We start from the raw sequence: 15668 nt of genomic DNA on the forward strand, positions 1-15668 counted from the left end.
GTGCCATGTATTCGGTTGGCAGTTGATTTTCTAGATCTTGTTGATCCTTTAAAATGGTCTCAGGATTGAGTTCAAATGAATTAACTTCTTCCTGAGTGTTTCTTGTACGTGTTGAATGCTTAGGAGCCATGGGACAACTTTCAAATTAACAGAGTAAAATGGTTTTAGTTTAGTGTTCTCTCACTATGGTCGCCAAAAAACTTGTTAAGGCAAATATTTTTATTTTCCAACAAGTCAGATACCCTACCTAGTTCTAAAGTATTAGGGGGCTGCCCCTCGAGTTACCGGTTTCAAAGATTAATAACCCTATAGCGTGCTAACGTACCAAAACAAATGATAAGGAAGCTTTTTCAAAGAAAGTAAAACAAGTTAGATTGCTTAAAGAAACAAGTAGATAAATATATGACAAAAGATACAAATGCATTCCATTAATTAAAGGATATAGTCAGGTCTACAATTACATAAGTTGAAGGAGAGGTTACCACCATGTTCATACCATTGGAAAAGAACAGATGATGTTCAATACATGCTAAGAAAACTACCCTATCGCTTAGCTACTAAGCCAAGGGAAACTTAGAAAGCTAAGAAGAAAGCTTAATAAGAAATAAAATGCTTGTTATTGATTGTTTTGCTGATGTCCTTCCTTCAGTCTTCATGTGTAATACCCCGTATTTTTGAGACGTATTTTCTAATTAATTAATTAATTAATATTTTCTAAAAAGGGTATTTAGTAAATTATTTTACTATTTGAATTTTGGAGCCAAAATGCACTAGTAGAAAATCATAAATTAGCATCGAGGAATTGGCAACGGTTTTTAAAAACCGATGCGAAAAATAGGCAGGTTTTAATAAAATAGCAATCGCGCCGGTTCAAACCAAACCGGTGCGAATTTAAAAAACAAAACAAAAAAAAAAACCGCCCCTTCCTTCTTTCTCTTTGTTCCCGTTGGAATTCATTTCCCACTTTCTCTTTCTCGTTCCCTCCTCTTCATTCTCCCTTCTCACAGCAACGCGACCAAGCAACGGAACCTTCTCCACCTGAGTCTCCACCTGTACCGAAACCCCCTCCACTAAAGCCGTCAAGCACCTATCCCAAAAGTCCCTCAACCACCGCACCAGAGCGCGACCAATTACCTCTTCATTCTCCTCTTAGCAGCGACATAGGAGCAGCCCCGAGGTTCACCACAGCTGCCGCTCCACAACCCCGGAACTCCCTCCACCAGCCGCCGTCCTCTGCCCTCTATCTCTCCTCCCCTTCCACCTCCAATTATGGTGGATATTCTCACATCTTCCACCTAAGGTTAGTAGGTAATTTTTTGGCCATTTGGAACAATTATTTTCCCTCTATCTCAACTTATATTTTCTTTTGCATTTTGAACAATTATTGGGCATCTGAGCAAACTAAAAGTTAGGGTTTCTGTATAATTTAACCCCAATTTTGTAAATTTTAAGTGATTTTAATGGGTAATTTTGAATATTAGAGATTAGTATATAAAATATAACGTGGTATGTAAAATAAACCTTGTTTGTTAGTTGAATTTTAATGTGGAACAATTATAAACCTTATTAGTTAGTTGAATTTTGGGTATCTAAAATATAATGTGGTTGAATTTAGCTTAAAAAAATTATATTAATTCCCGAATTTCTAATTTTGTACGAATTAGTGATTATCAATTGTGTTATATATTAGTGATTAGCAATTGTGTTAAAAATTAGCGAATAAATTAGTGAAATTACATGAATTACTCTAAATTTTAAATAAATTAGTGATTAGCAATTGTTGGTTTGATGAATGATGTGTTATAGTTTAGCAATGAATGTAGGTACTAACTTTTGGTTTTTTTTATTGTTTTATTTTATAGATTCATATGTGAAGCACAAGTTTAGCTTGAAGAATACATATTTAGCTCAAGTGGGAAGTTAGAAAGTGTACATTTATTGTACTTGATATATTGGTATGAATTATAAACTTTACATACTAAGCTATATTTCTTTCTCTTTATCCAAGCCATTTAATAAAAGTTTTTTTCATGCTATTACAACTTGTGTATTGTTTAATGACTTATATATATAGAATGCTTGCATCATCATATGCCTAGATACTCGTTCAAGGCTTTCTCATTAGGAGAAAATCTTGAATAGTCCCCGGTTGGGACTGTTCATGAACGTTTACTCTCACTTAGGTGGTGAATGTATTTTTTTTTTCGATTTTTAGGAACATCTTGGCTTACCATTTCCTCACCATGTTCTCTAGGTACATATGTGGGTAAGTAATTATATGCATCGTGTACTTGGAGAACTAGGGGAAAATGCTGCCGGATTTTCCTTAAAATTGGAAAGTCGACATACATTCACTAGTGAGATTAGACGTTCAAGGATGGGTTAGGTTGGAGTGATAAGGACACTTTGGAAGCATGCATTTTTTCACTATATGAATGGTATATGCATGGTGTGTGTTTGAATTTGATTTACATAATATATGTAGCAATTATACATTATTCATAATATGTTGCTATGTTTAGAGACAATTTACTAAATGGAAAAGGGTCGTGGTTGGATGTATGGTAGACGTGATACATTGGAATTCTTTCATGGGGTTCAAGAGTTTTGCGAGAGGGCTTCATCTTATAAGCGCAGAATGGGTGTCGATTGCCTCTATTGTCCTTGTGTTGATTGTAATAATGTGAAGGTGGTCAGTAACGTTGAAATCATTAGAGATCATGTAATTTATCGTGGGTTTAGGCTTGAATACCATGTGTGGATTTGGCATGGTGAAAAAGGAGAGTGTAGTGAGGATGTTGATGGGAATAATGTGCATGATAGAAGCAATGACATTCTTGTGGACGAGGAATACGGGAATAATGAATATATTATTGATAATGGTGAGGATGGAGCTGAGGATGATCAGGTGGATGAGGTCGAGGATGAAGAGGTGGATGAGATGATGCATAGTGCTGAAGGTGACGTGTTTGAGTCATTATCGGAGGCTTTTAAAAAGCCTTTGAATCCTGGGTGCAAAAATACTCCAAACTATCAGCCGTGCTAACACTTTTTAACATTAAGTCGAAGCATGGGTGGATGAACACTAGTTTTACTTCTTTGTTGACCGCGTTAAGTGAGATGTTGCCTGACGGGAACGAAATTCCTAAGTCTTACTATTATGCAAAGAAGCTTATGTGTCCATTTGGTTTGGAGTATAAGAAGATACATGCATGTCCTAATGATTGTATTATTTATCGAAATGAATATGAACAATTAGAGGAGTGTCCACAATGCAAGAAGTCGCGCTACAAGCGCATGAGTTGCAATGCTGGTACGAAGGGACCTCCTGCTAAGGTGTTGTGGTATCTTCCCATTATTCCAAGGTTTAAGCGTCTATTCTCAACACCAAAGACGTTAAAAACTTGAGGTGGCATGCAGAAAGAAGAAAGAAAAACAGAATGCTGAAGCATCTAGCTGACTCCCCGCAATGGAAGAACATTGATATGAAGTTTGGGAAATTTGGTGATGAAGTCAGAAATTTAAGGCTTGGGTTGTGCACGGATGGGATGAATCTATTTGGCACTCTTAGTACCCAACACAACACATGGCCAGTACTTTTAGTGATCTACAATTTGCCTCCTTGGTTGTGCATGAAACGTAAGTATGTAATGCTTTCACTACTAATAATGGGGCCAAGGCAACCTGGAAACGACATAGATGTTTATCTTGCGCCACTTGTTGACGATTTGAGAAAGATGTGGGACGAAGGGGTTTCCGTTTTTGATGCTCATAAGAATGAGATGTTCACATTGCGTGCAGCCCTTATGTGGACCATTAATGATTTTCCTACATATGGCAACTTGTCTGGATACAAGAACAAAGGTAAAAAAAAGCATGCCCCATTTGTATTGATGAAACATCAAGCATACACCTTGATCATTCTCACAAAGAGGTGTACGTGCGAACCCGAAGGTTACTCAAGCGCGATCAACTGTACTGTATGCAGAAAAAGGCTTTCGATGAGACAGTGAAAGAGGGGAATGCACCTAAGCCATTGATTGGTGAGGAGGTTTATGCTTGAGTTAAGAGTATACGAACGGTATTTGGAAAAAACAGAAAATGTTGCGGACTCAACTGCTCTCTTTAAAAAAAATCATCTTTTGGAAGCTTTCGTACTGGAAAGAACATGACGTTAGGCACTGTCTTGATGTGATGCATATAGAGAAGAATGTGTGTGATGCTCTTGTGGGAACGCTAATGAATATTCAAGGCAAAACAAAGGATGGAAAGGGTGCACGGTTAGATTTGGAAAAGATGGGGGTTCGTCCAGAATTGTGGGCTTAGGAAAAGGTTAGAAAGGGAAAGGAACAGGAAAAGGAAAATGAAATTGTTTCGAAAAAAGGAAAGGGGAAGAGAAAGGGAAAAGGAAAGGAAAAGGGAAAGGCCACAGATGCGTCGAAGAAGGAAGATGAGGGTAAAGGCAAGGATGAAAAGGCTTATTTACCACTGGATTGCTACTCATTGTCAAGGGTAGAAAAACGGATGTTTTGTGCATGTCTGTACGGCATTAATGTTCCATCAGGGTACACATCTAACATGAAAAGATTTGTATCCTTAAATGGAGAATTGAAGCTGACAAGTATGAAATCCCATGATTGTCACATTATGATACAAGTATTCCTACCGATTGCAATACATGGTATTTTATCGAAGCACGTGAGGGAAGCTATTACAAGCCTTTGTTCGTTTTTCAATACAATATGCAGCAAAGTGCTTGATCCTTGTACACTTGATGCTTTGCAGGCGGATGTGGTTGTGACTTTGTGCAAATATGAGATATATTTCCCACCCTTATTTTTTGACATAATGGTGCATCTGATTCTTCATTTGGTTCTGAGATTAAGTTGTGCGGTCCAGTGTTCATGAGGTGGTGCTATCCTTTTGAAAGACACATGGGTACCTTGCAAAATAAAGTAAGGAATCCGGCTCACCCGGAAGGAAGTATGATTCAAGGGACCGTGGGTGAGGAGATTGGTTATTTTGTGGCCGACTATATAGCCATTGCTGAACCTATTAGTCTTCCTACTTCTCGACATGAAGAAGGACTTGACGGTCATGGCACAATCGGGTCAAAACGAATGTCCTTGACCGAGATCAGTTCTTACAAGCACACCTATAAGTGTTGCACCATGTTGCATATGTTCACCCATATTTAGACGAGCACATAGCTAGTTTGCGTGATGAATTTCCATCGAAAGGTGAAAGGGCACTGATGTAGTTGCATAATAAGAGGTTTGTGAGTTGGTTTCGTGATCGAGTGATGGGTCTATTGGATGAGAGTGTCACTGATAACGTAAGGTGGCTTGCTTATGGTCCTAGGGATGATGTTCGCTCATTTGAGGGATATGACATAAATGGGTACACTTTTTGGACTGAGCGTCAGGATTTGAAATCTTCCTTGACCCACAACAGTGGTGTAACGCTTGTGGCATCATCAAGGGAGTTTGCAAGTGCTAAGGATAAATCACTCGTTGATGCAGAGTTGTCATACTATGGTCGAATTCAAGAAATATGGGAGCTTGATTATTTTAACTTCATGATAGCTCTTTTCCAATGTAAGTGGGTTGATAATATCAGGCATAACGTCAAATATGATGACTTTACTCTTGTAGGTCTTGGCCACCTGAATGATAATGTGGAACCATTCATCCTTGCATCACAAGCTAAGCAAGTGTTCTACGTAATTGACCTAGTCGATTCAAAATGGTCTATTGTGCTAGCCGGCAAAAGAAGAATCCTAGGCATTAAAGATGTTGAGGATGAGGAAGAATATGATGCGTTTGATGATTCAGCACCTCTCACTGTTCCTAGATCTGTTATACCAAATGACATAGACGACCAAGCAAATTATATGCGATCAGACCACAATAAAGGAATATTAGATTGAGTTACTATTATTTGCGATTTTGAGATTGTAGGTGTTGAAAGTATTATAAAATCACAAGTTAGGTGATTTAAAGAATCATTTTGGTGAAAATGAATGAAAGTGTTAACTTACTTGCCCATTTTTCGCATTTTCTTTTAAATGAATGAAGTAACTCTCAAAACATGTTAAATATGATAGGATATAATATTTTAAGTGTTGACAGTATCATAAAATCACAATTTAGGTGATTGAGAAAGTCATTTTGGTGATAATGGAATAAAAATGACCTATAAGTTAACTTAATTGGCCATTTTCTATGTTGATTTGTATTATAATTCATAAATTTATATTTGATTATATCTTTACCTAACAAATTTATTTCTATTACAACTAATAACATGTTATGTTTGTAATGGCAGATGTTTATATCTCATGGAGGACGATGACGACCTTAATTGTGTAGAGGATATGGAGGATGATGATGATTATGTCAATGAGGATGAGGACGAGCGTTATGATGTCAACAAGGAGAATGATTTGGGTGAGCCAGAAGATCAGGCTCAGGATGAGTTTGAGTGTAGGCTTAATGAATTTGAAATTTTAGCTGAACGTGCGCCTCCTATTGAAAATGCAGTTTCTGAGATGGTTGGTGAGAATCCTACTCCTCAAACTCAAAACCAAGAACAGGGTCAAATGAACAGCATAGGTGGTGGAGGGGGGGTAAAGGCACCGGCTAAGAAAAAGGGTAGGGGTCCGACGACAAGTTTAAGAAACCCGTTGGTCCCACGGTCCTAGAGTATGACAAGGTAGGCCAACCTACGGGCAAATGGCGTCGGAAATTCTATTCAAGTTGGTATATATGCGCGCAAAATCCCCATTATACTTGGTTGGCGGCAAGTACCTCCAGGCTTGATTCAAACATTTTGGGATGATACAAGGGCAAGTGTTTTGTTGTCACATTTACACAATTATAAATACCTTCACCTTACTGTTGTTTGAAAGGAGAAACTAATAATCGCTTTATTTGTGCTTGCAGAGTCAGTTTAATATTCCTAATGATGCCGCCAAGCGAAGGGTGTTTGAATCTTTAGTAGCGGAAAGATTCAGAGGCTTCAAGACCACCTTAGTTCGTAGATGGATCACTAAGAAAGTTGTGAGAAAATCAAAGAAGAAGAAAGCTTGCAAGGGAAAGGATAATGGAGGTGGAAATGATGAAGTTACCGAGGAAGACCAACTCCCGTGAAAAAAATGGCCAAGCGTATTAAAGGATGATTGGGAAGCTTTCATTCTTCAAAGAAGTCTAAAGGAAGCAATTCTAAGTTTGGGTAAATCTAATGATAATTGTATAATATATTAACTCTTTTTGAAGTAATGATACTAACATTTCTAATTATGTAGGAACTGCGGGAGCAAAATTCAAAAAATGCATTGCAGAGGCTATACACCCATCGTATGGGGTCTAAGACATTTGGTGAATGGAGGGAAACGTGGGTCAAGGAGGGATTATACCCCACTTCGCTTCTAGGGTCATCCAAAGAACCCTCTAATTCCACGATCACTACGTTGGTGAGTCGTGCTGGCGATTTCATTTGTACTCTACATGCGCTTGACAAGGAAACCGGAAAATGGGTCATCAAGGCTCCAGAAACCAAAAAAAATGGTAGATAAACTTGTAATCTAACTATAAACTTGTGAACTTTTTGAAGCTTTTGCATAAATATCACTATACAAAAACATTAACTATATTCATGTTACCCTTTTGTTTTTGCTACAGCTTGAGTACACTGAAGAACTGGTTGAAGGCAAGCTCGTCCCAACTGTACAGAACGACCCTTTCACCTTGGCTTTGGGAATCCTACCATCCAAGACGGGTAGTAGGTTCAAGAAGGACATTGCTAGGATGGGAAAAGGTGATGGGTGCAGAATACACCAAATCAGGATAATCTCGAGCAAGTGTTAACTCACCATATGACTTCGATGCCAAGGTGGCATCAATTAAGGAACAAGTACGCAACGAGATAGTAGGTGAATTCAATGCTTGGGCTAAGCAAAGGAACTTACCGAGCTTGTCGTTCCCCTCAACTACACCGATCGACTCATGTAGTCGCCCACAATGACAAGGAGAAGATGAGATACATGAGGTAGTTTCAAATCTATTAGTTTTGGCATATTGAGGTACGTGAAATATAAGGTGGCATTATTGATTTACTATTGCAGGTTGGTACTCCTACACATGCGGACTCGAGGGAGCTTGATAATTCAACACCTCAAGAAATTTCCAGATTTACAGGTGATTTGTTTGGTTATAGCGTAGTCAATTTCGTTACATTATCAATTATGTAGGAAAAGACCCCTTGTGATATGTTTGGTTCTTATAAGTGATCTTCCAAATTGGTATAGGAAGAGACCTGTTGTGCACTTCTACACCCAGGGCTATCAAATAGTGGAGATTTGCATTTGGTGGCGTACGCTAATGCATAACCGACCTATGATACGGTCCATTTGCGATTGCTTAGGCCACAACATTACTCGATCGGGATCAATTCTATGATTGTGGGGTTCCATGACATCCGACTACCAATTCCCATAGAGGAGGATGGGATTACTACACTTTGGGAAGCAAAAGGTAGTTTTGTGCAATGGCCACGTGCTTGGGTAAGGTTGATCAACGAGGTAAGATTTTCAGATTTTGTGTTGAATAACCAATATGCACTCACTCACTTTTCTTAAAAAAAAATTAAAAAAAAATAAAAAAAAATAAAAAAAATCTGCACTCACTCAAGACTCCCCGGCCCCCATATCCGCTGCCTAGCTGCTGCGGCCTGTGCAGCTACTGCGGCCTCGGCTGCTTCGGCCTCGGTTGTTGCTGCCTGGGCTGCTTCGGCCTTGCCATCTACTGCCTGGGCTACTATGGCTAGGGCTGCTGCGGCCTTGGCTGTTGCTGCCTGGGCTACTACGGCATCGGCAGTTGCTGCCTGGGCTGCTTCGGTTCACTCTTTACTCTTTGCGCGGTTATCTTCCTTAAAGTTGGATGGATTTCTTTTCTAACCAATTGCGTGATTTGTTTTATCAGATTTCGAATAAAAGCCAAACTTCAAAGAGAAGGAAGGTGGAGAAGCCTAAAAGCATTGATCAACCTAAAAAGAAGATGAATGAACAACGGTCGAAGAGTGAACAAGCGTCAAATAAGAACTCTTCGAGAGGTTCAGCCATGCAAGCTACTCTACTTGTTGGAGGCACGGTCCTTCAATCGCTCTCTAAGGATTTAAATTTTCTACACAATCGTGTTAGTATGTTGCCTAGTGACAATCCCATTAAAGTTACACTACCTAAGGCATTGTTCCACTATGATGAGGATGCAATTGCATGAATTAGCAAAAAAGATGTGAAGGAATTTCTAAGTGATTCAATGCTTAACATTTCCCTCATTCAAACATTCATGAGGTACTGCAATGCCGCTTAAATTATGTCATTCAAATTAGTGGTGATTATCCTTCATTTTTCCATTAATATTCTATTATTATGCATGCAGAGCACTACAGGAGCACTTACGTGACATTGATTCTCCTTTTCAAGTTGGGTGGTTATGCCCGGAGCAGACCTCCACTACTAGAATCTTAGCCAACCACCCTGACGTGATGTACTATGTTGAACAGAGTATCAAGGAATCAGTACGTCTAACCATGTCAAATTCAATCGTTTCCACTGATTATATGTTGACTCTTAATTATTGATTTGTTTGTCTATTGTGAATTTATGTAGTTTGCATTGGACCCTTATGGTGATTTGTGTTTCCAATAACACAATCTTCCTATTTGATTCAGCTCGATTGCCTCAACCAAAAAAGTTGCTCGTGAAGGCCATACTACAAAAGTAAATATAGCTACCTAGTGATGATTATAAACTCATTTATTAGTCATACTAATCAAATTTGAACTTACTTTTCTATAGTGTTATGAAGAAGCTAAATTGTCGTGCTCCTCAAGGTCCTACATGGAAATCACCGATGGTAATGCCACATGATATTATGATTTTCGTAATAAACAATGCGTAAGATGTTGATAATTTGCTATGCATGTTTGATTCATGTACTTTCTTCCTATGCTAATGCGGACAACAAGATAACAGAGTTGATTATGGCCTATACGTGATGAGTTTCATGTTTAACATAGTGAGTCGTTGTACGGACACACTACAGCTTGATGAGGTATGTCATTGACTTAGTTAAATGCTCTTTTGATGTGATTTCAAGCCTTAGCCACCTAAAACTAAGTAATATTCACATGTTATGAGAAAGAATGAGTTTATTTGATAAGAAATGTAGAAAATAGGCAAAGTAGAAGTCATATAGGTCTCATTTGGGCCATTTTGGAGGAAAATGCGTCCTAAAACTTAGTAAATTACTCTTTTGATGATTTCAAGCCTTAGCCGCCTAAACTAAATAATATTGACATTTTATGAGAAAGAATGAGTTCATTTGATAAGAAATGTAGAAAATAGGCAAATTAGAAGTCATATAGGCCTTATTTGGGCCATTTTGGATGAAAATGCGTCCTAAAACTAAGTAAATTGCTCTTTTCATGTGATTTCAATCCTTAGACGCCTAAAAATAAGTAATATTGACATGTTATGAGAAAGAATGAGTTCATTTGCTAAGAAATGTAGAAAATAGGCAAAGTAGAAGTCATATAGGCCCTATTTAGGCCATTTTTTCCCAACGAAACTTGTAAATGCATGAATTTGACTCCTAATTGCTTATTTATAGTTACCAACAATACAAAATTGGTATATAAGCTTAGTATAACTCATTGGATTGAAATTTAGAAAGAAAATAACAACTTTGGGAACGTAATAAGCTATTATATTCCATTTTAGGCCAAGTGAACTTGTAAAAGCATGAATTTGACTCCTAGTTTCTTGTTTATGGTTATCAACAATAGAAACATGGTATATAAGCTTAGTATAAGTCATTGGATTGAAATTTAGAATGAAAAGAACAAGTTTGGGAATGTTAGTAGCTGTTACATGCCATTTTAGGCCATTTTTGCCTAAGTGAACTTGTAAATGCATGAATTTGACTATTACTTGCTTGTTTATACTTACTAATAATAGAAACATTCTATATATTTGAGCCACATATAATAAATCAAGTTTGGTATTTAATTTCTTAAAAATGTATATGTACATGCATAACCTAAGTAATTAATTCTAACATAATTTTTGTTTATTCCAAGTTTTGCTAGGTACAAAAAGAACGTTCGTTGACAAGCAAGGAACTTAATGAAGTTCGAGACATGTTGGCATCTTTCATCACCTTTAATTTATAAATGTCACTTCTATTTAAATTTATATTTTGTTAACTTTTTAACTACATACATTATTATTTAGTATTGTTTGTAAATATAACACTTCGTTGTATTGCATTTGGGATTATTAATATCTGTGCGTTGTTTTTATTATTTCAATTTAGAAATTTTTATTATTATTATTGTAATAATTATAATTATTATTGTTATTATAATTATATTATAATAATGGTAGAATTAATGCAGGATGTACAAGATTTTTATTATTATTATTATTATTGCACAAAAAAAAAAAAAAACAAAAAAACAAAAAAAACTATATACAACTTAATGACACCGGTTAACCGGTGCCAATTGTTATTAATACCAAAAAAAAAGCGCGACAATCTTTTTCAGCACCGGTATCCGGTGCCAAAAATAATAATTTACACCGGTTAACCGGTGCTAAAACTAGGAATTGCCACCGGTTTTGAACTGGTGCCAAAGTTTCTATTTTTTTGCATCCCTTAAATTTAGACCAGTTCAAAATTAGTGCAATAGGGGGGTTTTGAACCGGTGCGCATTTGTATTTTTCTACTAGTGATGATATTTGTATTTTGGCGCCAAAAACATTTCAAAAACTCAATTTTTATTTTGGATTTTGGATAACATTTACTATCCATTTATTTTATTAAACAAAAAAAATTATATTTTCCTATTTATTTTAAAGGGCTGAATTTCCTAATTAATTAGCTAAGAGTTTCGGATTTTTTAAGCATAGAAAATTTGATTTTCTTAGTTAATTAAATTAGTTTTAAAGTTGATATTTTCCTAATTAATTATTTTCTACAAAATATATATTTATAAAATCATTTTTAATCCTTAAAATCTAACAACATATTTCCTAAAGTCTAGCTAGGAGGTCCGAATATGAGCTTAGGAAGGCTTAATATTTTCGGCCACCTTGTGTGATTTTTGAGCAATTTATTTTGGTAGTTTTGTATTTTAATTATCTTCGTTCCTTACATTCAATTATTTCCTTAATTCCTATTTTCCAGCTCAGTAAGATTTGATCATAAAATTTAATTGCCTTAAATCTTTCTTGATTATTCTCCAAGCAAAGCCTACTTACCATTTTATATTTCATGATCAAACACTTACCTTATTTCTTCATTTCTTAATCACCATAAACTAGACTTTCCTAAGTTCTTAAATTCTCTTTTCCAAATAATTCCTTAAACTAAATTTACCATATTTCTTCCTACATTTTCTTACATTAATTCTTGCATAAATACCCCATGCATCAAAGCCAAAAACTCATTACACCAAAACTCTATTCTTTCGTGCTCTCTAATTTCTCTCTATTTCTCTCGATTTCTTGCTCCACTACCACCGCAAATCACCACCTTCACCGCTAGCCACCACCACCTCACCGGCGACCACCCTAACTTGCCAGCAGCAGCCACGTACTGGCGAGATGTTGTGGCTGCTGCCACTGCCACTACCGTGCCTTATTCTTCTCCTTGTTTCTGTTTTCTACCTCTTCTTCTCTTCTCTTAGTTAATTAATTATATTATCATTATTATTATTGTTGTTGATGTTGTTGTTGTTGTTGTTGTTCATCACCACCACCACTACTACTAATACTATTACAACAACTTTTTGTTATGTTTCTTGAGATCCTTTCCTCAATGTATTACTCGCATAAAAGGACGGAAAATATCTTCTATACTATCCTATTTCCAAAAATAAAACCAGAATAATATCCTAAGATATTTGCAAAATAATTTATCTCCTAAAATCTCACAAACATATATCCTCTTCTTTGGGAAATATTCCCATATTAAAATATGTTAAGGACAGAATCCTCAACTTTAGGAAATTTCGAACATTCACCAAAAGCTAACGAACTAAGTTCAGTAAACAAACTTTTTGTTATGTTTCTTGAGTTTGTTAATGAACTGGTAGTATCCTAGGTACCAAATCAATTGTTCCTAATCCCTACAACACATTTACACCTTAATAATGAACATTTCACCAATCCATCCAACTACTTATACACACTTACAACAAGAAGATCAACTAACTAAAATAAAAGTCTAATTCTAAAGTTCTTCATGTCTTCTTTTCTTGAACATTTTTTCAAGAAGGCTATCATTTTTCAAATACGTGGACTAGCTAATACTGCACATGGGAAACAGTTGATTATACCAAAACAAGCAACAACCAGCTAAGTTGTTTGTCATCGATCACTTCAAAACCCAAGAAGGTAGTAACCTAACAAGGATTATTACAAAAACCCAAACTTAGTTTTCTTAATAAGCACACACTTTTCATGAACTAATTTCCAGCTTTTAGTTTTTAGAGAGATTTTGTTTAAAGCACTCTTATTATTATTTATTGGATTGAAGTTTTCATAATAGAAGTTCAAATTTCCTTTTCGTGTGGTATTAATTATTTCTTAACCCTTTTATTGCATAATTTAATTATTGCTTTCAATATGTTTGATTTACTTGCTTTGGTTAATTTAGATTTAATTATGTATGAGTAGTTTAATTCTAGGGTTTTAGGGATCCATAAATTTATATGAAAGGATAATTTGTTTTTTTTAATTGTGGATATTTCATATTAATTTTTTATTGATTGCTTTAATTCTATGAAATTAGATTAGGCCTGGTTTGATTGTAATTGTATAGCAATATTGATTTTATGATTGAGAGATATAACTTTGATATCAAGGCTAGTTACAATATAGGTAGAATTAGATCTAACAGATTACGAGAGCCCGTTATTACTTCTAAATTCTATGATTAATAAATTGCATGAGCCAGTTAATTTGATTAATTCATACAAATCATACTTGTTTCTTAATAATTTAAATTATATTAATTAAGTTGGAATAGAACGAAGAACATTGTTTCCCTTTGGATTCGACCCTAGCTGCCTTTGTGACTACCTTGTAAGTGGACTCTAGGATTACTTTGATTAGGTAATACTATTTTAACCTGATAGTTTGAATCCATTTCCTTAAATGAATGGGTTCAAAAATATATTCAGCTTTTTTATAGCAAGGATGGTGTTAAAAGTGAGCAAATTGTAGATTCTATGTCAACGTTGTTGGGGCAAATGGACTATGAGAAACATGAGAGTTTTCAACAACAAAGTTGTATATATAGCAACGGTATTTGCCCAAATCCAGAATGGTAAAACATAGGACAATATGTTCACCAGTAAGAAGGAAGATAATATGGATGAAGGTTCAGCGTACCCCCTAAGGTTTTTTACAGTCAATTAGTAGGTAAGAGCTATATTCTTACGAATGATGTCATAACACAAGTTGATGGTTCTTGGGAGAAGAAAAATAGAAAGTTAGGGGTGGGTTGGACCTTATCTAATAATAAGGATGTGGTCTACGATGGGGGGACACCATGGTGTGAATATTTCCGCAATTGATGTGAAGGCGCATGCTTACTTACAAGCTCTAGTATGATGGGCAGAAAATAAACGGATCCAGCGTCTGACTCTTTATACGGATTCGGCACAATTAGTTTTTGCTCTGCAAGGAAGATAGGGGATGACTAATTCAATTAAATGGACAATAAACAGTATACAATATACATGATATATCAAAGAACTACCAGCTCAGCAGTGTTGCATAAGGAAAGTACAAGGGAACAAGAGCACACGACATAACTAATTTTTGCGTAAAAATTATGTTTAGTTTTGTTCTTTTGTTTTTGCTTTAGATTAATTTCTGCGGTTTAGTATTTGTCAAAAGAAGAAAAAAGAAAGTGTGAGGCTCTATACTATTGGGCTGTTTGCACGGCCTAATAGCCATCCCTGCTCCAACTTATCATAGTTAAATTTATGTCTGAAAGCTGCTTCTTATATCTTGAGTATCAACTATTGCCAACAATTTCTCTCGATTGGCTGCAACAAATAGCAAATTGTCCTCTAATAAAAAAAAAGGTGAGAATATTTTGCCCTTTCCTACTCGCACCAACACCATGAATCAGTTTTTCATCTGACGCTTTCCTGATTAGGCTTTACAAAGAATCAACAATCGTAATAAACAGATATGGAGAAAGATCGAGGGTCACCTTATCGTAGACCTTGGGTGGGCGTAATCGAGCGTCATTGATATAACAAAAGAATATGAGACTATCGAGACCCAACTCATCACTATTTTCACCCATTCCTACTAAAACCGAATAAAAGAAGCTTCTCAAGAAAGAACCACTCCATTCCACCTATCATAAGCATTACTCATGTCAAGCTTCATAGCCACTGTCCCTTTATTAGGCCCCTTACTCCTTTTGTTCACCGTATGAAAGAGTTCTATAGCAATTAAAGCATTATTAATAATTAATCTGCGTGGAATGAAACACTTTGGTTTTTTGTGATGACTTTTGGGAGGATAGACTTCAATCTCATTGCCTTGGAATCTATTTTATGGAACATATGACGTAAAGAAA

Source organism: Chenopodium quinoa, unplaced genomic scaffold, assembly GCF_001683475.1.
Source record: "Chenopodium quinoa cultivar QQ74 unplaced genomic scaffold, ASM168347v1, whole genome shotgun sequence".
Taxonomy (NCBI): Eukaryota; Viridiplantae; Streptophyta; class Magnoliopsida; order Caryophyllales; family Amaranthaceae; genus Chenopodium; species Chenopodium quinoa.